Source organism: Nicotiana sylvestris, chromosome 8 (genome assembly GCF_000393655.2).
Source record: "Nicotiana sylvestris chromosome 8, ASM39365v2, whole genome shotgun sequence".
Classification (NCBI taxonomy): Eukaryota; Viridiplantae; Streptophyta; class Magnoliopsida; order Solanales; family Solanaceae; genus Nicotiana; species Nicotiana sylvestris.
In genome coordinates, this window is record NC_091064.1 from 12,007,523 (window position 1) to 12,031,138 (window position 23,616).

The 23,616-nt window shown below is 42.1% G+C and overlaps 1 protein-coding gene across 6 annotated transcripts in view; it reads left to right on the forward strand.

Annotated features, from left to right (window-relative positions):
- Positions 1 to 23,389, forward strand: part of LOC104218952 (pentatricopeptide repeat-containing protein At1g03560, mitochondrial) — a 29,995-nt gene extending 6,606 nt beyond the window's left edge. For 5 of the 6 annotated variants that reach the window (XM_070153105.1, XM_070153107.1, XM_070153104.1 and 2 more), the window contains 4 exons: positions 15,049 to 15,116; positions 21,119 to 21,242; positions 21,924 to 22,867; positions 23,238 to 23,389. The gene's annotated coding sequence lies outside the window, so the exon portion shown is untranslated. The remainder of the gene's footprint in view (positions 1 to 15,048; positions 15,117 to 21,118; positions 21,243 to 21,923; positions 22,868 to 23,237) is intronic. The other variant, XM_070153108.1, reaches the window with a different exon arrangement.
- Positions 23,390 to 23,616: the final 227 nt, after the last annotated feature.

Here is a 23,616-nt window from a genome sequence, read left to right on the forward strand (position 1 = left end):
CAGCTCAAAGTTCTAAAACAAGGTTACCCAATGATCTAGTGTCACAATTTCACGAACATCTACGGAATTCTACAAACATTGATTTAAAAGAAATACAACTGTTCTCAAAATGAAAAGAGACGGGAAATCTAAAACATATGGAAGGGGACTCCAGGGTCTGCGAACGCCAGCAGATCTACCTCGGGTCTCCTGTGGACTGAATTCAGCCACCCAAACTCTACTCACGAGGTTCGTCACCGAAATCTGCACAGGAAGTGCAGAGTGCAGTATCAGTACAACCGTCCCCATGTACTAGTAAGTGTCGAGCCTAATCTCGGCGAAGTAGTGACGAGGCTAGGACACGACAACCATATAAACCTGTAGTTAAATCATATACGAGAAAACAATAATAACAAAATTGAACAGATAAAGACGGGAAAGGGAAACATGCTGAGGGGAATATCAAATTCTGACAGTAATAAAGTAGAAAAGCAAGGTAAATATCAACTTTGAACCAACAAAAATGATAGCACAGTATCAAGTGCACGACATCACCCTTCGTGCTTTTACTCTCGTCCTCACCATAGAAATCAACAGAAACGACATGGCATCACCCTTCGTGCATTTACTCTCTCATAAGCATGGCACGACATCACTCTTCGTGCATTAACACTCACAAAAATATGGCATGACATCACCTTTCGTGCATTAACACTCACTGAATATGGCATGACATCACCCTTCGTGCATTAACACTTTCTCACAATATCGTGCACGACATCACCCTTCGTGCTTTACACTCTTCCTCACCCAAACAATAGAAACAATTACATCCCGACAAGGAAATCGGCTATATCCAATCTCGTTTCAACAGTCAACTTCACAAAATAAGTCTCAACTTGAGTCAATACTCAACAATGATCAAATACCAAGAAAATATCATACGACTTGTCCAACATGGATAATCATCAATTTAAACATGAACATACATAATAAGAGTCACAATAGTCACAGTATAAGACTCACTTGCATGCTCGACACCAACGTATAGATACTCGTCCCCACACCTATACGTCTTACTCAACAATAACACGTACCAAATAAGACACAACACCTATTCCCTCAAGCTAAGGTTAGACCAAACACTTACCTCGATTCCACGGCCAAAAATCAAGCCTCAATTACCACTTTTCCTTTGATTTCCACTTCCAAACCGCCCGAATCTATGCATAATTAACTAATTAACATCAATTAACCGCTAAATAAACCAATTCTAATGCATGAATATAGATTTCTCAATGTTTTCCCCAAAAAGTCAAAAACTGACCCCGGACCCGCTTGGTCAAAACTCAAGTTCGAACCAAAATCGGACTATCCATTTACCCACGAACCCAAATATGCAATTGGTTTTGAAGAACAATCCAAATTCCCAAATTTCAAAATTCCTAAATTCTACCCAAGAACACCCAATTTCCCATGAAAAACCTTAGATTTTGAGATGAAATCATGTAAAAAGATGAAATAGATTGAAGAAAATGAGTTATAAATCGTTTACCTATGATTTGAGGAAAACTCTCCTTTGGAAAATCGCCTATGGGAGCTTAGGATTTGAAAATTTGAGAAATGAGTTCAAAATCCCGTCCAAGTCCCAACTTAACTGCTGCAGATGTCGCAATTGCGACTGGTTGCGAAGCTCGCAAATGCGAGAAAGGCATTGCAATTGCGAACCATCCACATTCCTGCTGCTATCGCAAATGCGACCTTTTGGTCGCAAATGCGAAGTTGCCCTGCCCTGTTTCCTTTGCAAATGCGAATAAAAGTTCGCAATTGCGAACATGCCCAGGCCCAGCTTCCTTCGCATTTGCGATGGAAGCCTCGCAATTGCCAAGCCTGTGAAGCTCGCAAATGCTAAGCCTGATCTCGCAATTGCGAGGTCAGAGGCCTCCAACTCTGCTGAAGCATACCAACAATTTCCCTAAGTTCAAAATCACTCCGTAGCCTATCCAAAACTCACCCGAGCCCTCAAGGCTCCAAACCAAACATGCACACAAGTCTAAAAACACCATACATACTTGCTCGTGTGATCAAATCGCCAAAATAACATCTTAAACAACGAATTTAACACCAAAACTCATGAAATTCTCAAGATAGTTCAAAATTTCTATTTTCTCAACCAAGGGTCCGAATTATATCAAATCTCTTCCGTTTTTCACCAAATTTCACAGATACGACTTAAATACTATATCAAACCTGTACCGGGCTCCAGAACCAAAATACGGACCCTATACCAACGAGATTACACACTATTCCATTTCCAAAAATCCTTATATTTTCCACCAAACAATTTTCTTCAAAAATTCATTTCTCGGGCTAGGGACATCGGAATTCAATTTCGGGCATACGCCCAAGTCTCATATTTTACTACGAACCCTACGGGACTGTCAAATCACGGGTCTGGGTCTGATTACCAAAAACGTTGACCAAAGCCAACTTTAATCAATTTTAAAGGCAAATTTGAGGAGAAAGAAAAATGAGGTCTAGAAGACCTCGGAACCCCGAATTGGGTTCTAAAACACGAGATGACCGTTTGGGTCATTACATTCTCCACCTCTAAAACAATCGTTCGTCATCGAATGGGCATAGAAAAGTACCCGAGTCGATGAAAAGATGGGGATATCGGCTCCGCATATCAGACTCGGACTCCCTCGTAGCTGCCCCAACAAGCTGACCTCTCCACTGCACACGAACCCAAGGATAACTCTTCGATCTCAACTGTCGAACCTGCCGGTCTATTATAGCTACCGGCTCCTCCTCGTAGGTCAAGTCCTTGTCCAACGGGATAGTGCTGAAGTCTAACACGTGGGATGGATCGTCGTGATACTTCCGAAGCATGGACACATGAAACACTGGATGCACTGCTGATAAACCTGGTGGCAACGCAAGCTCGTAAGTCACATTCCCCACTCTCCGAAGAATCTCAAAAGGCCCAATGAACCTAGGGCTTAACTTGCCCTTCTTCTCAAATCTCATCTCGCCCTTCATGGGCGACACCCGAAGCAATACTCGCTCTCCAACCATGAATGCCACATCACGAACCTTACGGTCGGGATAACTCTTTTGCCTGGACTGAGCTATACGAAGTCTATCCTGAATAATCTTAACCTTATCCAATGCATCCTACACTAAATCTGTACCAAACAACCGAGCCTCTCCCGGCTCAAACCATCCAACCGGCGACCGACACCGTCTACCATATAATGCCTCATAGGGAGTTATCTGGATGCTCGATTGATAATTGTTGTTGTAGGCAAACTCCGCTAACGGCAAGAACTGATCCCACGAACCTCCAAAGTCAATAACACATGCTCGGAGCATATCCTCCAAAATCTGAATAGTACGCTCGGACTGTCCGTCCATTTGAGGATGAAATGTTGTGCTCAACTCGACCCGCGTACCTAACTCACGCTGAACTGCCCTCTAAAAATGCAAGGTAAACTGCGTACCCCGATCGGAAATGATAGACACGGGCACACCATGAAGACGAACAATCTTCCGGATGTAAATCTCAACTAATCACTCTGAAGAATAGGAAACTGCCACAGGAATGCTGACTTGGTCAGCTTATCCACAATAATCCATACTGCATCGAACTTCCTCTGAGTCTGTGGGAGTCCAACAACGAAATCCGTAGTGATACGCTCCCACTTTCACTCAGGAATCTCAATCTTCTGAAGCAAACCACCATGTCTTTGATGCTCGTACTTTACCTGCTGACAATTCAAACACCGAGCTACATATGCAACAATATCCTTGTTCATCCTCCTCCACCAATAATGCTGCCGCAAGTCCTGATACATCTTAGCGGCGCCCGGATGAATAGAGTATGGGAACTATAGGCCTCCTTTAGAATCAACTCACGAAGTCCATCCACATTAGGCACACAAATACGACCTTGCATCCTCAAAACTCCATTATCTCCCACTGTAACCTGCTTGGCACCTCCGTGCCGCACTGTGTCTCTAAGGACAAGCAAATGAGGATCATCATACTGCCGATCTATGATACGCTCAAATAATGAAGAACGAGCGACTGTGCAAGCTAGAACACGGCTGGGCTCAGAAACATCCAACTTCACGAACTGATTGGCTAAAGCCTGAACATCCAGAGCAAGCGGTCTCTCACCAATTGGAATATACGCAAGACTGCCCATACTGGCTGACTTCCTACTCAAAGCATCGACCACTACATTGACCTTCCCGGGATGATACAAGATGGTGATATCATAGTCTTTCAATAGCTCCAACCACCTCCTCTGCCTCAAATTTAGCTCCTTTTGCTTGAACAAATATTGCAAACTCTTGTGATCCGTGAACACCTCACTCGACACGCCATATAAATAATGCCTCCAAACCTTCAGCGCGTGAACAACAGCTGCTAGCTCCAAATCATGAACTGGATAATTCTTCTCGTGGATCTTCAACTGACGCGAAGCATATGCTATGCATCACAATATACTGTATATGGCCCTGAACCTGTGGGCAATACCAACACCAGCGCCGTAGTCAAAGCTGTCTTGAGCTTCTGAAAGCTCGCCTCACACTTGTCCGACCACCTGAACTGGGTCAACTTGGTCATCGGGGCTGCTATAGATGAAAACCCTCCACAAACCGACGGTAATAACCTACCAAACCCAAGAAACTCCGGATTTCTGTAGCTGATGTGGGTCTAGGCCAGTCCTTGACTGCCTCAATCTTCTTAGGATCCACCTAAATACCCTCTGCTGATGCAACGTGACCCAAGAATGCAACTTAACTCAACCAAAACCCACATTTCGAAAACTTAGCATATAACTGGTTGTCTCTCAGAGTCTGAGAACGACTTGAAGATGCTGCTCATGCTTCTCTCGCCTGCGGGAGTAGATCAAGATATCATCAATGAAAACAATCACAAAGGAATCCATATAGGGCTTGAACACTCAGTTCATCAAATCCATAAATGTTGCTGGGGCATTTATCAACCCAAATGACATCACTAGAAACTCATAATGCCCGTACCGAGTGCGAAAAGCTGTCTTAGGGACATCAGATGCCCTAATCCTTAACTGATGGTAGCCAAACCTTAAATCAATCTTTGAAAACACCTTGGCACCCTGAAGCTGATCAAATAAATCATCAATCCTCGGCAATGGACACTTGTTCTTGATGGTGACTTTGTTCAACTGCCGATAATCTATGCACATCCTCATCGACCAAGCTGGTCTGGCCAAACAATAATCCCTCCACCAATACTTGGCGGAACCTGACAGACGATACGCAGCAAAGTCGACCCCATTGGTCTCCACTATCCCCATGTTCTGTAGAACCTCATGAGAGCTGTCCAGATAGTCCTGGGGATCCTCTGAAGATGTACCGCCATAGGTAGTAGTGAAAAGCTTGGCGAAACTGTCCAATCTCCACAATACATCAGAAGACATAGCTGTTCTATCACCGGTCTGTGCTACAACACCCAACGGAACTACCCCAACTAGCTGAGCTGCTGGAGTCTGAAACTGGGCAGCCATCTGCTCCGGAGTGCGAGTAGCGGGATTCTGTGCTCCTACCCCAGCCTGAGAGATGGCTGGTGCTACAGGAAGTATGCCTGCCTGAGTGACACTCTCCATAAGGCCAACTAGACGGACCAGAGCATCCTGAAGTACCGGGGTAGCTATGAATCCCTCTAGAGCCTGAGCTGGTCCTGCTGGAACGGTCTGGGCTGGAGCCTCATCATCAAACTCTACCTGAGGCTCCGCCGCTGGTGCTGCTGCTCTGGGCTTAACCCTGCCCCTGCCTCGGCCTCTAGCACGGCCTCGACCTCGACCTCGTCCTCTGCCCCTCGTAGGAGCTGCCACTGGGGGCTCGAGCTGCGGATTAGCTAATGAAGCGGTACGTGTTCTCGCCATCTGCGTAAGGACAAAGTAGAAGTTCAATTAGCATTGAGAAATCAAATTGCACGACAAAGAAGAATAGAAGTGAAGTTGTTCCTAAACTCTGTAGCCTCTGGGGATAAACACATACATCTCTGTACTGATCCCTCAGACTCTACCTAGCTTATTCGTGAATTGTGAGACCTAGGTTATCCCCAGGTAGAGTCTGAGGGATCGGTACAGAGACGTCTGTGCTTATCCCTAGAGGTGCGATTTGATTTCTCAATGCTAATTGAACTTCTACTTTGTTCTTACGCAGATGGAGAGAACACGTACCGCTTCATCAGCTGATCAGCAGCTCGAGCCCCCAGTGGCAGCTCCTACGAGGGGCAGAGGCCGAGGCCGTGCTAGAGGCCGAGGCAGGAGCAGGGTTAAGCTAGAGCAGCAACACCAGCGACGGAGCCTCAGGTAGAGTTTGATGATGAGGCTCCAACCCAGACCGTTCCAGCAGGGCCAACTCAGGTTCCAGAGGGGTTCATCGCTACCCCGGTACTCCAGGATGCTCTGGTCTGTCTAGTGGGCCTTATGAAGAGTGTCACTCAGGCAGACATACTTCTTGTAGCACTAGCCGTCTCTCAGGCTGGGGGACGAGCACAGACTCCCGCTACTGGCACTCCGGTGCAGATGGCTCCCCAGTTTCAGACTTCAGCAGCTCAGCCAGTTGGGGTAGTTCCGCCGGGTGCTGTAGCACAGACCGGTGATGGAGCAGCTATGTCTTCTGATGTATTGTGGAGATTGGAGAGGTTCACCAAGCTTTTCACTACTACCTATGGCGGTACATATTCAGAGGATCCCCGGGACTATCTGGACAGCTCTCATGAGGTTCTACAGAACATGGGGATAGTGGAGACCAATGGGGTCAACTTTGCTGCGTATCGTCTGTCAGGTTCCACCAAGTATTGGTGGAGGGATTATTGTTTGGCCAGACCAGCTTGGTGGATGAGGATGTGCATAGACTATCGACATTTGAACAAAGTCACCATCAAGAACAAGTATTCCTTGCCGAGGATTGATGATTTATTTGATCAGCTTCAGGGTGCCAAGGTGTTTTCGAAGATTGATTTGAGGTCTGGCTACTATCAGTTGAGTATTAGGGCATCCGATGTCCCTAAGACAGCTTTTCGCACTCGGTACGAGCATTATGAGTTTCTAGTGATGTCATTTGGGTTGACAAATGCCCCAGCAACATTTATGGATTTGATGAACCGAGTGTTCAAGCCTTATCTAGATTTCTTTGTGATTGTTTTTATTGATGATATCTTGATCTACTCCCGCAGCCGAGAGTAGCATGAGCAGCATCTTCGAGTCGTTCTCCAGACTCTGATAGACAGCCAGTTGTATGCTAAGTTTTCGAAGTGTAAGTTTTGGTTGAGTTCAGTTGCATTCTTGGGTCATGTTCTATCAGCAAAGGGTATTCAGGTGGATCCTAAGAAGATTGAGGCAGTCAAGGATTGGCCTAGACCCACATCAACTACAGAGATCCGGAGTTTGGCGGGTTATTACCGTCGGTTTGTGGAGGAGTTTTCATCTATAGCAGCACCGATGACCAGGTTGACTCAGTTTAGGTGGTCGGATGAGTGTGAGGCGAGCTTTCAGAAGCTCAAGACAGGTTTGACTACGGCGCCGGTGTTGGTATTGCCCACAGGTTCAGGGCCATATACAGTATATTGTGATGCATCTCATATCGGACTTGGTGCGGTATTGATGCAGAATGACAAGGTTATTGCATATGCTTCGCGTTAGTTGAAGTTCCACGACAAGAATTATCCCGTTCATGATTTGGATCTAGCAGCCGTTCACGCGCTGAAGATTTGGAGGCATTATTTATATGGCGTGTCGTGTGAGGTGTTCACGGATCACAAGAGTTTGCAATAGTTGTTCAAGCAGAAGGAGCTAAATATGAGGTAGAGGAGGTGGTTGGAGCTATTGAAAGACTATGATATCACCATCTTGTATCATCCTGGGAAGGCCAATGTAGTGGCCGATGCTTTGAGTAGGAAGTCAGCCAGTATGGGTAGTCTTGCGTATATTCCAGTCGGTGAGAGACCGCTTGCTCTGGATGTTCAGACTTTATCCAATTAGTTCGTGAGGTTGGATGTTTTTGAGCCCAGCCGTGTTCTAGCTCGTTCTTCATTATTTGAGCGTATCATAGATCGGCAGTATGATGATCCTCATTTGCTTGTCCTTAGAGACACAGTGCGGCATGGAGGTGCCAAGCAGGTTACAATGGGAGATGATGGAGTTTTGAGGATGCAGGGTCGTATTGTGTGCCTAATGTGGATGAACTTCGTGAGTTAATTTTAGAGGAGGCCAATAGTTCCCGGTACTTTATTTATCCGGGCGCCGCTAAGATGTATCAGGACTTGCGGCATCATTATTGGTGGAGGAGGATGAAGAAGGATATTGTTGCATATGTAGCTCGGTGTTTGAATTGTCAGCAGGTAAAGTACGAGCATCAGAGACCTGGTGGTTTGCTTCAGAAGATTGAGTGGAAGTAGGAGCGTATCACTATGGATTTCGTTATTAAGACTCCCACGGACTCAGAGGAAGTTCAATGCAGTATGGGTTATTGTGGATAGGCTGACCAAGTCAGCGCATTTCATTCCTGTGGCAGTTTCCTATTCTTCGGAGCGATTAGCTGAGATTTACATTCGGAAGATTGTTCGTCTTCATGGTGTGCCCGTGTCTTCATTTCCGATCGGGGTACGCAGTTTACCTCACATTTCTGGAGGACAGTTCAGCGTGAGTTAGGTACACGGGTCGAGTTGATCACAACATTTCATCCTCAGATGGACGGACAGTCCGAGCGTACTATTCAGATTTTGGAGGATATGCTTCGAGCATGTGTTATTGACTTTGGAGGTTCGTGGAATCAGTTCTTGCCGTTACGGAGTTTGCCTACAACAACAGTTATCAGTCGAGCATCCAGATGACTCCCTATGAGGCATTATATGGTAGACGGTGTCGGTCGCCGGTTGGATGGTTTGAGCTGGGAGAGGCTTGGTTTTTGGGTACAGATTTAGTGTAAGACGCCTTGGATAAGGTTAAGATTATTCAGGATAGACTTCGTATAGCTCAGTCCAGGCAAAAGAGTTATGCCGACCGTAAGGTTCGTGATGTGCCATTCATGGTCGGAGAGCGAGTGTTGCTTCGAGTGTCGCCCATGAAGGGCGTGATGAGATTTGGGAAGAAGGGCAAGTTAAGCCCTAGGTTCATTGGGCCTTTTGAGATTCTTCGGAGAGTGGGGGAGGTGGCTTACGAGCTTGCGTTGCCACCAGGTTTATCAGCAGTGCATCCAGTGTTTCATGTGTCCATGCTTCAGAAGTATCACGACGATTCATCCCACGTGTTAGACTTCAGCACTGTCCAGTAGGACAAGGACTTGACATACGAGGAGGAGCTGGTAGCTATTCTAGACCGGCAGGTTCGACAGTTGAGATCAGAGAGTTATTCTTCAGTTCGTGTGTAGTGGAGAAGTCAGCCTGTTGAGGTAACTACGTGGGAGTCCGATATGCGGAGCCGATATCCCCATTTTTTCACCGACTCTGGTACTTTTCTATGTCCGTTCGAGGACGAACGATTGTTTTAGAGGTGGAGAATGTGATGACCCAAAAGGTCATATCGTGTTTTAGAACCCAATTCGGGGTTCAGAGGTCTTCCAGACCTCATTTTTCTTTCTCCTCGATTTGCGTGCGCAGTCCGGGCGCGTTTCCAGAAAGCCTTTATGTGAAATTTGCCTTTAATGTTGACTTCGGTCAACGTTTTTGGTAAACGGACCCGTGATTTGACGGTCCCGTAGGGTACGTAGTAAAATATGAGATGCCGCAACAGAATTTAATTTGATTATATTATGGGATCAGATTGCACGCCACAATGGAACTGAATATGAATATATTATGGGATCGGGTTGCACGTCGCAAAGGAAATTGTTTGAAGTTGTTAGCTGAAACGTAAAAGAAAGAACACAAGATTTAACGTGGTTCAGATCAAAATAATCCTACGTCCACCAGAGAACAATTGCCCTTTTAATATTAACAAAGGAAGGGGAGATTTCCCAATTACACTTAAGAGAATTTCTCTCTTAACTCTCTACTCACTACAATGTATTGTATTATTTTGGGATGATTTCTACAAGTGAAGGAGTGCATCTATTTATAGAGGTAAAGACCTCCTCTTGATGTCATTGGTGACATCAAACTACCTCCTCTTGATGTCATGGGTGACATCAAAGGAGGAAGCTTCCTCCTAGCATCCACACCAACTCTTTCCACCAACTCTTCCAATTGGCATGCCATTGTTGACTAAACATAAACCAACATTTTCAGCATGCCATTGTTGACTAAACATAAACCAACATTTTCAATCTCCACCTTGGTTTGCGTTTCGAGCGTGTGAACAACTCTGGCCAAAACTTCTAAGCTTACTGGGCAACCCCGTTGTAAGAAACAAGAAGAATCAAACCATTGTTGAACATACCACCTCCACCTAGCAACTGTTCTCTTCGGAGTTGCATCAGTTGATGCACACCCCCGCCAAGTCCTTGCAGTGTGCAAACTTAGCGAGCGGGACTATCTTGGTCAACATGTCTGCAGCATTATCGTCTGTGATAACCTTCACGACCTTGATAGTTCCCTCATCAATAACATCTCGAATAAAATGAAATCTGACATCAATGTGTTTAGTGCGCTCATGAAATCTCTGATTTTTCATTAGATGAATAGCACTCTGACTATCACATCTAAGAGTTGATTCCAGCTGAACCAAACTCAATTCCGCTACTAAACTTTTCAACCAGATAGCTTCCTTTACCGCCTCCGCTGCTGCCATGTATTCTGCTTCTGTCGTAGACAAAGCGACAATCGACTGCAAAGTCGACTTCCAACTGACGGCACTGCCAACGAGGGTAAAGATGTATCCAGTTGTGGACCTTCTTCTGTCAAGATCTCCTGCATAGTCAGAATCCACATAACCGAGAATTGAAATACCTGTACCACTTTTTCGAAAGGTAAGACCAACACCAGAAGCTCCTTTGAGATATCTCAATATCCACTTGACAGCTTCCCAATGCCTCTTTCCTGGGTTGGACATGTATCTACTTACCACACTTACAGATTGAGCAATATCTGGACGTGTGCATACCATAGCATACATAATACTACCAACTGCACTGGCATAAGGAATCTTTGACATATGCTCCACCTCATCCTCGGACTGAGGCATTTGTGACTCTGAAAGTTTAAAATGAGGAGCTAATGGTGTACTTACAGGCTTGCACGTTTGCATATTGAATCTCTCGAGAACCCTTTCAATATACCTCTTCTGAGAAAGATGTACAACATCGTCTTCTCTTGAAATCTCCATACCAAGGATTTTCTTTGCAGCTCCTAAATCCTTCATGTCAAATTCCTTACTCAACAGTTTCTTCAAAGCATTTATCTCTGTAATGTTGTTAGCAGCAATAAGCATATCATCAACATACAACAGTAAATAAATCATTGAGTTACCAGACATCTTCTTGTGATACACACAGCTATCAAATGCACTCCTTGAGAATTCATGTGTAGTCATGAATGCATCAAACCTCTTGTACCACTGTCTAGGGGATTGCTTCAAACCATACAAAGACTTCTTTAGTTGGCATACGTGATCTTCTTTTCCCTCAGCTAGGAAACCTTCAGGTTGATCCATATAGATTGTCTCTTCTAGATCACCGTGTAAGAAAGCAGTTTTGACATCAAGCTGTTGAAGCTCCAAGTCAAATTGTGCAACCAATGCTAGTAGCACGCGAATTGAGCTATGCTTCACGACCGGAGAGAAAATCTCATTGTAGTCAATTCCCTCCTTTTGGCTGAAACCTTTTGCAACCAATCTCGCCTTGAACCTAGCATCTTCCACTTCAGGAATTCCCTCTTTCTTTCGGTAGACCCACTTGCATCCAACTGTCCTCTTCCCCTTTTGTCTTTTCACTAAGACCCATGTCTGATTCTTGTGAAGAGACTCCATCTCTTCAGTCATGGCTAACCGCCATTGTGCGGCATCCTTGCAAGAAGTTGCTTCAATATACGAGGAGGGCTCCAGATCTTTAATCTCTTCTTGTGCAGCTACGAACGCATATGCAATCAAGTTTGCTTGATTTATAAGGCGTTCCGGTTCTCGTGTCTGCCTCTTCTCCCTCCCCTTCGCAATTGTGTATGGTTCATTGACAGCAAGTTCTTCAAGGCCTACATCTTCTGACTCATCTTTAACCTGAGTCTCTTGATCCTTTTCCTTGGCAAGCTCCACCGGAAGCTCCACCTGCTCGTTGTTCTTGTTTCCTGAAAACTCCACGGAAACTTTACGGGGATCAAGTATAGAGGATTCATCGAAGGTGACATCTCTACTAACTATAAATTTGAGTAAAGACAAACACCAAAGTTTGTACCCTTTTACTCCATCCACATACCCTACGAATATGGCCTTCTTAGCCCTTGGTTCAAGCTTTCCTTCATTAACGTGATAATAAGCTGGACACCCAAATACTCGTAAGTATGAATAGTTAGAGGGTTCACCTGACCATACCTCATTCGGAGTCTTAAAGTCAATTGCCGATGCTGGAGATCGATTGACAATATGAGCAGCAGTGTGAACTGCTTCAGCCCAAAATACTTTGGACATTTTGGCTTGTAGGAGCATACAACGAGCCTTTTCAAGAAGAGTTCTGTTCATTCTCTCGGCAACTCCATTCTGCTGTGGGGTATGCCTGACAGTCCTATGTCTTGAGATCCCATGAACCTTGCAGAATTCATTAAACTCTTCATTGCAAAACTCCAAGCCATTGTCTGTGCGAAGATACTTGATTTTCCGCTCCATTTGATTTTCAACCAAAATCTTCCACTCTTTAAATGCTTCAAAAGCATCACTTTTTGCCTTCAAAAAATACACCCAAACCTTTCGTGAGAAATCATCAATAAAAATGAGAAGATACCTCTTTCCGCCCTTCGATGGAAGTTTAGAAGGACCCCATAAATCTGAATGGATGTAGTCTAGCACTCCTCTTGTCTTGTGTTTGCCAGTGCTGAAGCTGACCTTCTTCTGCTTCCCTAGAACGCAGTGCTCACAGAAGTCAAGCGTGCTGATCTTCTCACCTTCCAAAAGTTTACGATTGCTCAACATCTCCAGTCCACGTGCGCTCATATGACCCAGTCTCATGTGCCATAGTCTTGCCTTGTCATCATTAGATAACTGCACTGTAGATGCATTTGCAGAGCCAACAATGGTGCTTCCGGCCAATGTGTAAAGGCCGTTCTCCAGCTTGCCTTTCAGCATGACTAAAGAACCTTTAGTCACCTTCATAGTTCCTGCTTCGCTCATGTACCTGTAGCCTTGTTCATCCAGAGTACCCAAGGAGATCAAATTCTTCTTCAGATCAGGAACATGACGGACTTGTGTAATAGTCCTCACGATTCCATCATGGCAGCGAACCCGAACTGAGCCAATGCCAACTATTGCACAAGTTGCATTATTGCCCATTACTACGGTTCCTCCACTTTTCTCGTAGCTGCTAAACCAGTCTTTTCGGAACGTCATATGCAGAGTACAAGCAGAGTCTAACACCCATTTGTTTTCATAACTACTATTATTATTACACGATGTTGTTAGTACATAATCATTATCAAAATTATGTACCTGTTCAACTGTAGATGCACTCGCCTTTTCCTTGGACTTTGACATTGGGCAATCTCGTTCAAAGTGCCCCTTCTTGCCACAACCCCAACACTCTGTATTCTTCTTGTTCACACGAGACTTTGATCTGTGCTTTGATTTGGTCTTTCCCTGTTGGCTAGTCCGGCCTCTTACAAAGAGGCCACTTGCCTGGTCATCTCTATCTCCTTCAATGTGCCTCCGCACATCACTAGAGTTAAGTGCCTGCCGCACTTGCTCAAGCTTGATAGGCTCCTTGCTATACATCATTGAATTCTCAATATCACGATATCCTGAAGTCAATGAAAATAGCAAAGCACATGCAAGCGTCTCCTCCTCCCTTTTAATTCCTGCAATCTGTAAGTCCATGACAAGTTTATTAAACGCATCTAAATGATCTTGTAACGAAGTACCTGACCCCATCTTAAATGTGTGAAGACGCCGTTGTAACAACATTCTTGTTGTCACTGATCGGTCTTGGTATAGCCCTTCTAGCTTTTCCCACAACTGTTTGGCCGTCTCTTCGGTACCCGTACTCACTTCACAAAGCACGTTAGGTGCAAGGGATAGTTGGATTGCACTCAATGCATCCCCTTCAATCTTCTCCTTGTCGGGAGCTGATATATCCGTAGGATACTTTCCGTCAATAGCATGGATTGAACCTTCCCTCCGCAGTAACGCCATCATCTGGATCTTCCAGATATTGAAGTTGTTGCGTCCATTGAATCTATCAATTTCAAACTTCATGGAACTCATATTTGCTTGTTCTTTCTCCTTGGATCGTTAAAGAATCCTGTCGCTCTGATACCAATTGTTAGCGGAAACGTAAAAGAAAGAACACAAGATTTAACGTGGTTCGGATCAAAATAATCCTACGTCCACCAGAGAACAATTGCCCTTTTAATATTAACAAAGGAAGGGGAGATTTCCCAATTACACTTAAGAGAATTTCTCTCTTAACTCTCTACTCACTACAATGTATTGTATTATTTTGGGATGATTTCTACAAGTGAAGGAGTGCATCTATTTATAGAGGTAAAGACCTCCTCTTGATGTCATTGGTGACATCAAACTACCTCCTCTTGATGTCATGGGTGACATCAAAGGAGGAAGCTTCCTCCTAGCATCCACACCAACTCTTTCCACCAACTCTTCCAATTGGCATGCCATTGTTGACTAAACATAAACCAACATTTTCAGAAGTAATAATTATTTATGCTTCCCGAGTTGGCTTCGATTGTTGATATGAGTTAACTGTTTTATTTCTATTCATGCCTTCTATTATTGTTATTATTATTATTATTGCGTACAGGTTGATGTAAGTGACCCGCCTTAGCCTTGTCACTACTTCGTCGAGGTTAGACTCGACAATTACCAGTCAATGGAGTCGGTTGTACTGATACTACACACTGCACTTTGTTGTGCAGATACTGGAGTTGGTCCTAGCGGCGCACATTAGACTTGCTCACATTCAGCTATTCACAGGAGACTTAAGGTATAACTGCATGGCGTTCGCAGTTCTGAAGTCCCCTTCCACTTTATCATAGTTGTGTGTTTCTTTCAGCCAGTTTTATTTTCATTCAGACCTTTATTTGTATTATTCTAGTAGCTCGTGTACTTGTGACACCAGTTTTGGGATGGTTTTTAGACATCGCTATTATTATGGATTAATCACTTTATTTCAGATTTTAATTCCGCATTGTTTAGCTGTAATTAATTAAATTAAATGGGTTTAAAAATGACTAATATTATTCTAACGTTGGCTTGCCTAGCAAGTGAAATGTTAGGCGCCATCACGGTCCCAAAGGTGGGAATTTTGGGTCGTGACAAGTTGGTATCAGAGTCTCCCTTGTAATTGGGCCTATCCACCTGTCGGAGTAACACCAAAACAACTCTTAACAACACATTCACAACCCAACAAAGCACCACAATGTATATATCAATAACACTAATCTCCGCATTACAAGCACGACATTATCATAGTGATATCTTCATATGAAACGCATCATATGTATGACCATAATCACATCTCTGGTCTTAATAGTTGTTCATAATAGATTATAACATCGCCAATTCATGTTAACAAGATCTCGTTTCAACCTCCACTTTACTAACAACGAGAAATGAAGACCTCATAACTACTTACCCAAATTAACGAGTCACAATTTAATGCTACCTGGGCACTCACCTCGTAGGCTAAAACTCAATAATTACAATTCAAATTTGGCAAATTATGCACAGAGATATTCATACAAGAAGTTTCAAATAAGCCTAATAGGCATGACTCCCTGTAAATAATATAATACAAATTTTAATTTCACAAAGGAAGCATTTAAACACAATTTTTTTTCCACCACAAGGACCTCGTCCTTATATAACATCTACCGCAGCTTGTAGCCCGGTTTAAATATTTCACATCATATAAAAATATGATGATCTTGTCCTCAACTCTGTACCACAAGTAATATGCACATTGTGCCAAATCGGAACATTCCATTTTCTTCTTTTAAATAATTTTCGTTAAACAAAATCACAACATATAATGAACCCTCATACCGGTAGGGCATATAATTCATAATTGAAATCAATTATCTGGAAATTACATCAACGTACCGAAATGATTAACAAAAGTCATTCTTAGCCTCACAACTATTTTTAGTGACCAACACATAATGATAAACATACTTATCTCCATATAATGTCCCAATAGGAGTATTCTCATAAGTAGATTTCAGGGTTATTGAGCTCACTCATGAGTGGAGCATATTAGAAGGATTTTCCTCGATACTCCACAATATTTGACCTTCGCAACTCAAATAAATCAACCAGACGTTAAGGTCCGTTGCACCCCTACATGATTCACTGGGTGATCTCTTAACACGTCCGCATTTTCCGTCGGAACCACAACTGGTCTAGTAAATACATTATCTTTCCACTACCTCCACCTGCCATTTGGAACACAGCAAAATCAACCCCATCGCTTTCGACTATTCTCACGATCTGCAATACTTCATAGCATTGGTCAAGATAATCCTGTGAGTCCTCAAAAGGCGTACCACTGAGATGGATTGGAAATATCTTGGTAAACTTGTCCAACCTTGACAAATGAACTAGTGTGTCCTGCAACACTAGAGTAGCTATGATTTATGAATCCTTCCGGAACCTGAACTGGTCAGACAAGACCCATCCTTCTTCTTAACAGACAACACCGACACACCTCAGAGCGAGACACTAGGTCTAATAAAGCCCTTATCAAGCAAATCTTGCAATTGCTCCTTCAATTCTTTCAACTCTGGCGGGGCCATACGGTATGGCGGAATAGAAATGGGCTGAGTGCCCAGAGCCAAATCAATGCAAAAGTCAATGTCCCTGTCGGGTGGCATCCCCGGCAGGTCTGCAGGAAATACCTCTGGAAACTCACGAACAACTGGTACGGAATCCATGGAAAGAACCTCTGCACTGGAAGCGCGAACATGAGCTAAATAAGGCAAACACCCATTCTCGACCATACGCCGAGCCTTGATGTAAGAAATGACCCTACTGGTAGAATGACCAGGAGTCCCTTTCCATTCCAATCGAGGCAACCCCGACAAGGCTAAGATCACAGTCTTGGCATGACAGTCCAATATGGCATGATAAGGTGACAGCCAATCCATCCCCAAAATGACATCAAAATCGACCATATCAAGAAGTAGGAGATCTACACGGGTCTCAAGACCTCCAATAATAACCACACACGAGCGATAGACACGATCTATGACGATAGAATCACCCACCGGTGTGGACACATATACAGGAGCACTCAAAGAATCACGAGACACAACCAAATACGTAGCAAAAAATAAGATGACACATAAGAGTATGTAGACTCTGGATCAAATAGAACTGAAGCATTTCTACTGCAAACTGAAACGGTACCTGTGATAACGGCATCAGATGCCTCAGCCTCAGGCCTGGCTGGGAAAACATAACATCGGGGCTGGGCCCACCACTTTGAACTACTCCCTGGGACGACCTCCTGCTGGCTGGCCTCCACCTCTAATACTTCGACCTCCACCTCTAGCTGCCTGACCCCTGTTTCTAGCCAGCTGAGCGGGCGGTGGAACACCCGGTGCCGGAACCACGACATGAGAACCTTGATTTCCCACCGTCGGGATCACGGGTCCGTTACCAAAAACGTTGACCGAAGTCAACTTTAATTAATTTTAAAAGCAAATTTCAATATTTTTCTTAAATTTTACATAAAGGCTTTCCGGAAACGCGCCCGGACTGCGCATTCAAATTGAGGAGAAAGAAAAATGAGGTCTGGAAGACCTCAGAACCCCGAATTGGGTTCTAAAACACAAGATGATCTTTTGGGTCATCACAATACAGTACTAAACATCAAACAAAACATGTTGTAGTTAGGCAAAACAGTATGAAAAACTTCACACTAAACTGACTTGTAGTTTAACAAACACTGTACACAACTTCAGTTCTAACAATAATACAGAACAAAATCTTCATGTTATGAAAGTTAAAGAAGCCTGTCGTTCAAACAATGATGAACAAAGAACTTCGGACTAAAAACAAAAATAAAAAAACTAACATCATATATTGTGTTAACTAAGTCATCATCAAACCCCGTTAAAGAACATTTCGAACGACTGTGGGTACGAGGTGATTCTCCAATTAATGGAGTTGAATTCATTTCCTTTGACTGACTCCGACTACGTGGTGATTCTCCAATTAAAGGCACTGGATTCATTCCCTTTGAACGACTGCGACTGCATGGTAATTGTCCAATTAAACGCATTGAATTCGTTTCCTTTTTGATCGAGATTATCTCCAAAACATTGAATGCCTGATATTTTCGTTTAATAGATGAAAAGTATATTAGGAAAAATAAATAAAACTAATACATCAACATATTAACAAAATTATAGAAAAATAAAGAATATTAACTTACTGCATGATTACTGAAGTAAAACTCATTAAGTTCTCTATATTTAGGCTCCCCCAATATTGGATAACCTAACATCGTAGGATATGAGGAACATGACTGTATTGGTCCTCTTTTAAATATCTATCCCAAATATTATCTCCTTTTGTCTTTTTGTTTTCTTGAGTTTAAGGTTTCTCGGAAACAGTCTCTCTACTCCTTCGGGGTAGGGGTAAGGTCTGCTTACACATTACCCTCCCCAGACCCCATTAGTGTGATTTTACTGGGTTGTTGTTGTTGTTGTTGTATCCTAAATATCTGGGAAGTGCTCATAGAACTAATCACACAGTGGATATGGAAATCTCCCTACACTATACTCAGATGTATTACTTTTGTTCTTGTTGCCAAAACATGTTTCATTGAAGTTATCAGCTTCTCATAAGACACATTGCCCAAAGGATATTAGCACAAGTTTGTTCGTCTTCTACATAGCTGTATACTCCTCCGACACAGTAGCTTCATGTTTTCTTCCAAACAAAATAGACTCAACATTTAGAATTTCCATAAGCGTCACTGCATCTTTACCACTCTCACATACATGTTTGAAATTCACATCATCCTCTTTATATTCATTCTTTAACATGTAATCTCGAATGTCCTTCAACGTTACACCCTTAGATTTCCCAAGATAGCGCTTCAGAATCTTACAATCTTGTTTAATTAGTTTTTCAACATTATGTGATGTGATCCTCAAACCACTCATAATGTGAAAGTCTTCAAGGCTGAACGACACTTCACAGTTAAAAATCTTGAAACTAATTGAATCTTGGTCATTGATGTATACGCGAGAAATGATCAAACAATGAACCTACTTCATATTACAATTGTAATTCTCTATAGCCATGATATACCGAAATGTACCGTTATTCAGCTTCTCCCTCGTGCAGGAGTCGAAAAAGTTGTAATTAAACCCTTCAAATCATGGTTCCCTTTTCAGTAGGGGCATTAAACCAATCTCCAAACTCACAATCTCTCCCCTGACCTTTTAGGTACTGCAACGGGCGTTGAAGGCACTTTACGTACTCTAGGAGCTTTAGTACAACCAGAGGAGATATAATAGTTTGGAGATTGGGTTAATGCCCCTGCTTACGGGAAGGGGAACCATGATTTGAAATGTTTAATTACAACTTTCTCGTCTCCAGCACAACTAGAGAATGCACAACGGGAGAAGCTGAGTAACGTTACATTTCGGTATATCATGCCTGTGGAGAATTACAGTTGAATATGAAGTTGGTTCACTGTTTGATCCTTTCTCGTGTATACACCAATTAGTTTCAAGATTTTTGGCCGTGGAGTGTCGTTTTGCCTTGAAAATTTTCACACTATGAGTGGTTTAAGGATCACAACACATAATGTTAAAACCAATTAAACGAGATTGTAAGATTATGAAGCGCTATCATGGGGAAGTCTAAGGGTCTAATATTGAAGGATATTCGAGATTACACGTTAAAGAATGAATATAAAGATGATGATGTGAATTTCGAAATGTACGTGAAAGTGATAAAGATGTAAAGATGTGAAAATTCTAATTGTTGAGTCTATTTTGTTTGGAAGAAAACATGAAGCAACTGTGTCTTGAGAGTATGCAGTTGTTGCTAAAGACGAATAGGCTTGTTTTAATTATCCTTGGCAATGCGTCTTATGATAAACTGATAACTTCTTTGAAACATGTTTTGGACAACAAGAACAAAAGTAATACATCTGAGTGTAGTGTAGGGGAATTTCAGTATCCACTGTATGTTTGGTTCTATGAGCACTTTCCAAATATTCGGGACATATATTTAAAAACTGACCAATATAGTCATGTCCCTCAAATCCCCGGGATGTTAGGTTATCCAATCTTGGGGAGCCTAAATATAAAAAACTTTATGAGTTTCGCAACAGTAATCGTGCAGTAAGTTAACATTCATTTTTTCTCCTGTAGTTTTGTTAATATGTTGATGTATCAGTTTTATTTTTCCTAATATACTTTTCATCTATTAAACAGAAATATTAGATATTTAGGATATTAGAGATAATCTACCGAAGAGGAAATGAATTCAATGCCTTTAATTGGACAATTACCATGCAGTCATTCAAAAGGAATGAATCCAGTGTCTTTAAATAGAGAATGACCACGTAGTTGGAATTGGTCAAAGGAAATGAATTCAACTCCTTTAATTGGAGAATCACCTCGTACCCACAGTCGTTTGAAACTTTCTTTAACGGGGTTTGATGATGAATTAGTTAACATAGTATTGATGTAAGTTTTTTTTTTAGTCTGAAATTCTTTATTCAGCATTGTTTGAACTACAAGTTTCTTTAACTTTCATAACCTGAAGGTTTTGCTCTGTATTTGCTGAACTTCAGTATTGTTAGAGCTGAAGTTGTGTACTGTATTTGTTAAACTACAAGTCTATTTAGTCTGAAGTTTTTCATATTGTTTTGCTTAACTACAACATATCTTGTACTTTATTACTTAACTACGGGCCTATTTAGTCTGAAATTGTTGTATTGTTTTTATTTTTATACAATAGGGTAATGAGGGAGGTTAAAAAGCATGCACACGAAGAAAGGCGCTTGATCGCGAGATATTTTGTTCAAGAGTTTGAAGAGAAAGATTGATCTGTTGTTGTGGAAGATGTTGTAAGAAAAGTCAAGGTAGGTTGAAGTGTGTATGCATTAGTTAATTACTTCAGATCGAACATGGTTGAAGTTAATAAATGTACTTACTAGCTTTTTGCAAGCTAAGTCTATCTTCTTATTCATGGTCTCTGGCTTTGTAAGGCAGATTTACTTGTTCTTGACTGCTCATCAGTTCACTTTTAGTTTCATTCTTTTTTTTGTTTTGTTTAAGTAACAGTATTGTCCAGGCCAGCTTGTGGCGCATCTCGATTATTGCACATTGTACCTTTTACCTCCAACCATCACAAGTCTTGCTAACTCGGTCCACCAAAGCTAAAGCTGATGGAATGAAATTAATTCTGCTTTCAACCCTAGCTAGGCCACACCCTTACCCTTGGGTTTAGTATTCATTATTTTAATAAACAGCCCATTTGATAATATTTAGGCATTGATTCAGTTGTTTTTATGCTTCTTTACAACATCATATGTATAATTGGTTGCAATTTGGCACTCCTGTTATTATGATATCAAATATACAATTAGTTGGACTTTGACACTCATGCTTTAGTTGCTATATTTTGTCTTCCTTTGCCAAACCATGCTTTTGTGAATTGAAATCTTTCTTATATGTTGGAATCTACGAGTCCCAACACCAATCAGCATGCTGGCTTTATGGCAATAGTCACTTGTTCTCAATGCACTCAGTACTAAATGCAGGAACATCCCCATACACGGATGGGCTACAATTTGGAATTTGCTTCTTTATATGCATGAACATGGAACAAGAAGAATTAAGTCATATGGAGATAGGTAAGTGGATTGAGCCGGAGGTCTATTGGAAACAACCTCTCTACCTTCACAAGGTAGGGGTAAGGTCTGTGTACACTTTACCCTCCCCAGACCCCAATATGTGGGATTACACCGGATTTTTTGTTGTTGTTGTTGTTTTAGATAGGTAAGCGGGAGCTAGAATGTCGTTTTAGATAGGTAAGTGGGAGCTAGAATGTCAGCAGCAGATGTAACTATTATTTTCAGCCGGCATTTCCTGTATATAACGAGTACAGAACACATTGTCTTTTCGTAATGAAATGGACCCTTGGAGCACCTATGTAGAGTACTTGACCAATGCCACCATCAGTCTTGTGAATCAAGGGAGACAGTCATACAGAAATAGCAGCGAGATAGTGGGAATGAAAGAAAATGCCTACACGAGTCCTTTTCTCATTGTTGTATGTTTAAGTTGGAGTACATGGGATAAGTTTCAAAGAGACATTGTGCTCTGTCATCTTTGTGTTTGGAAAAGCTCAACGGAGCTGCTTTTCAATTAAACTTGTAAGCAACTGTTGTCACTGTAATGGAACCAATCCGCATGTTCTAATGTGAATATGATTGAAAATTTATTTCCATATTGAGTAACACTTCGATAAAAAATATTTGTTGAGCTAGATAGATCTCAACCTGTCCTAAACCAGTATTCGATCTCTGCTCTGCTGCCATTTGTTGAACCATTGGCACAGTGGAACTGAAAAGAAGAACGCGTCCATGCTGTCCTTGTCCAATCACTGTACATTAAGTTTGAGAACATGAGATGAGTATCAAGGAGAAATTCGCGTTTGGAGCTACTCACTCTAAGTCTAAGGAGCTGCCTTTCAATTAAACACGTGAGTAACTGCAGTCTCTGTAATGAGACCAATTTGCATGTTCTACTATCTATGATGTTTGTTGGCACATGCCTATTGCTTATCCATTCATATTCATCTAGCCAAAACATGCAGAATTTCTTTTTTGACGCATATGTCCTAGACAATATTTGGTAATTTACGACATAGTTGATTGATTCCTTTGATCCCAAAGACAATGTTGATCTGCTATCTATCTTTTAGCTTAACTTTAGAAATTTCAAATGTATAAAGGCCTTAAAAGTCATTGTTTTCAAGAAAAATCTGTTCATGTCAAGTGTCTGTAAAGGTTTGTGTTATATCGGAACATGGAGTAGTGACTGATCATGATCTGTATTTATTTGTCATGCAGATACATTTCGTTATCAAGGAAGATGCTATCTTTTATTTGCTTTGTGAATTTAACTTTGTATTTGGATCACAAAGTGAAAGATATGGTATCTGAATTTTCGAAAGTGTGAGGAAGCTAAACCATATATCTTTAAATGGCATATATCTTTTTTAGATTCTGCTGGGGCATTGAAATCTTGTTGCATGATAATGTTAGAAGTGTTACCTCCAAATATAATGTACAATATATGGGGGGATTTTCCCCCTTTTTTAGATCTTCTTTATTTTTTCTGGCTGTTGCTGCTATCTCGCTTTCCATAGTTCTTTGTCATAACTGCTGTGATTTTGCTTTATTGAGCCAAGGGTCTTCCGGAAACAGCCTCTCTACCTTCACAAGGTAG